This window comes from Vicia villosa, unplaced genomic scaffold, assembly GCF_029867415.1.
Source record: "Vicia villosa cultivar HV-30 ecotype Madison, WI unplaced genomic scaffold, Vvil1.0 ctg.003635F_1_1, whole genome shotgun sequence".
Classification (NCBI taxonomy): Eukaryota; Viridiplantae; Streptophyta; class Magnoliopsida; order Fabales; family Fabaceae; genus Vicia; species Vicia villosa.
Window position 1 is genome coordinate 48,343 of NW_026706258.1, and position 3,453 is coordinate 51,795.

Sequence of the window (3,453 nt, forward strand, 5' to 3'; positions counted from 1 at the left end):
ATATTCAAATTTACAAGTATGATATCAAATACGTCACAACAAACATCTCATCATCACGTCACAACAAACATATCATCATTGTTAGACAATAGGACTGGTCTAGAGGGGGGTGAATAGACCACCTTTTTTGACCTAAGAAAATTTTAGCTATTTGAAACGTGACTTCCCTGAATCACTTAATCATCTAAGATGATTATGTTATCGGGGACCGGATATGTGCAATAAACCAAACGGATGAGAATGACAAGTGATGAATTACGTTTTAACGAATATCTCGATTGTCTCAATTACACACTATATGGTATATTACTTACAATGAACGTTTTCACTAAAATATGAACAAAAATTTGATTGAGTAATTTTATCGAACACTTGGTGATCGATATTTTACCTAACCTTAGTTTTTGTTCAATAATGGAAATAAACGAAAACAAGTGAAAATGCGATAAAGTAAAAGCGATAAGGAACACGATATTTGTTTAGGCAGTTCCTCTATCGTCCTCGCAGGAGTACGTCTGCCCCTAATTTCAAATGAAATGAGGAAAGTTTTATTTGATTGCAAAATGTTTAACAAGGATAGAAAGTACCAATCACCAACTACAATAATGCAGTAAAATTGAAATACAATTCGATCCTTCCCTTGATTCAAGTCGAATCAAGTCAATGTCTAAGATCTTCACGATCAAGACCCTGATCGTTCCTTTCTCAATCCTCCGGTTGTAGCAAGTTTGTTGAGTAGATCTTAAATCTCTCAAACCCTTATGCACGGCTGAAATTATTACCAAAGCAAATCGATCGTCAAAAACCTTCGAACAAAATCTTTGATGAGGAAGGAAAAACCCTAAGGTTTTATACAAGAAACACCCTCAACAATATTCACTCGAACAAGATGAATGTCTACCGCCGAATCTCGAACAAGACAAACTCTATCATCGAACCTTATCAACACACGTTCCTTACTTCGATCGAGAAAGATGATTATGTGTGATTCTCGATCAATAAGCGAAGGGTTGAAGATGAGAAGAAGCTGAGTCTATATTTCACGTTTCTTGTTGTTTTGCGATTGAATGATCACTTGAGTATTTATACCACACTTGATGCATAAACTAATTTGAACACAGCACAAAAACCAGATTAATAAGCGACAGGTCGACCTGCTCTCTGCATAGGTCGACCTATTGAGTTTGTTGCACCTGAAAAAGAGGGATGTGTGACACTTGCGTCGACCTGAAGGGTCGGCGTGCGCATTCCCGTGAGTTCCCCAAAGTCTTGTACGTCGACCTGCTCCATCCATGCGTCGACGCAATTTGAGGTTCAAAAGCTGATGCGTCGACCTGAAGGGTCAGCGTGCGCATACCCGAGATAACCTCAAAGTTCTATGCGTCGACCTATGCATGTAATGCGTCGACGCATTCACTCTTTACTTAGAATCTTTCAGAATCACCTTGTAATAGGTCGACCTATTGCTTCCATGAGTCGACCTATTAATGTCTTGTGGCCAAAGCTACCTGTGTTGATTGCACTAGCTTGGTTTTTGAGATTCTATTTTAGTTGCAGTTGATTCACAATGTTTTGACGTCATGAAAACAACACCTTGCCCTCACATACTCCCCCTTTTTGATGATGGCAAAAATTGTGAATCTTTGTATCGAGGCATTGCTTAACCGAGGTTCTTGCTCCCCCTTTCTGTATGCTCCCCCTATCTTGGTGCATGTGTTTTCCATTGCTTGCTGATTCACTCAGTTTTCTCCCCCTTTGACAACATCAAAAAGAGACAGGCAGTATTATACATATATGATGGAATAACATAGTTCAATTTTGATCATTTCTAAGCCCTTTTGCAATCATAATCATAAAGCATTCATTCACATAAAACAATACTGAATGATAAAATAAACGGCAATATAACATAAATAGCTAAACGATAATGAGCACATAGCTCAATTCAAATCCTTACACAAACACAAAGTACGGTAGAATTATGTCTAGTAGAAGATAAAATTAAGTCACAAAATACAAATAAAATGTTCATGACAATATGGAAATGTTGAATGCAGGGAAAATTAAAGAGAACACTAGGCATTTGCATCATCATCTCCTTCTTGAGCCGATGGTGGTGGTTGAGACGAATGAACTGTAGGAAATGGGTAGTGTTGCCTGAAGGCACTTGTGAAGGCTTGCAAATTTCAAAATTTGGCATTATGCAATGAATGTATGCATGTTATGACCAAATCTTGCATAGATTAAACATATTGATGAACATATTTCAACTTTACCATAGTGATACATTACCATGAATTGAGTTTTAAGGTTGAAACGATATTACCTTTACACAAGGGAGATGAGAAACAAGCCCTCACATATCTTTTAATGAACACTTCAAACATTGTGAGAGCATAGATAATGATAGTAAATAAAGCATATGCAACTACTCATAGTTGCAACCTATCCGATATATCAGGGACGCCGAGTTCCCTACGGATGTGAAAGAAGGGCTCGGTAGCTAGTGGTTTTGTAAAGATGTCGGCAAGTTGATTTTTGCTATCAACATGCACAAACACTACATCACCCTTTTCAACATGATCCCTAAGGAAATGGTGTCGTATTTCTATGTGTTTAGTGCGAGAGTGTAAGACAGGATTTTTGGTTAGATTGATAGCACTTGTGTTATCACAAAAGATAGGAATATGATCAAGCTTGACATTGAAGTCAAGTAATTGTTGCTTGAGCCAAAGTATTTGAGCACAACAATTACCAGCCGCCACATATTCCGCCTCGGCGGTTGACAAAGCAACTGACACTTGTTTCTTGCTATGCCAACTAACCAAGGAATTTGAAAAGAAGTGACATGTTCCACTAGTGCTTTTCCTATCCAATTTGCACCCGGCAAAGTCGGAATCGGAATATCCAACCAAAGAGCAATCACTACCTTTGGAGAACCATAAGCCATGCTTAGTTGTACCTACAAGATACCTAAGTATGCGCTTAACGGCTTTTAAGTGAGACTCCTTGGGACATGATTGATATCTTGCACACATGCATACACTAAACATAATATCGGGACGAGAAGCGGTAAGGTAAAGTAGGGAACCGATCATACCTCTATACCTTTTTACATCAACCGGCTTACCATGTTCATCCCGATCAAGATTTACTGCGGTAGGCATAGGAGTGTCAATGGCCTTGGACTTTGCCATATCAAACCGTTTGATGAGTTCTTGACAATACTTGGTTTGACTCACAAACGTTCCTTCTTTTAGTTGTTTTATTTGAAGTCCAAGGAAGTAGTTTAGTTCACCCATCATGCTCATTTCAAATTCTCCCTGCATAAGCTTAGAAAACTCCTTTACAAGAGTCATGTTAGTAGAACCAAAGATAATATCATCCACATACACTTGAACTAATATTGAATGCTTTTCATGTCTCTTAATGAATAGGGTAGTATCAACTTTC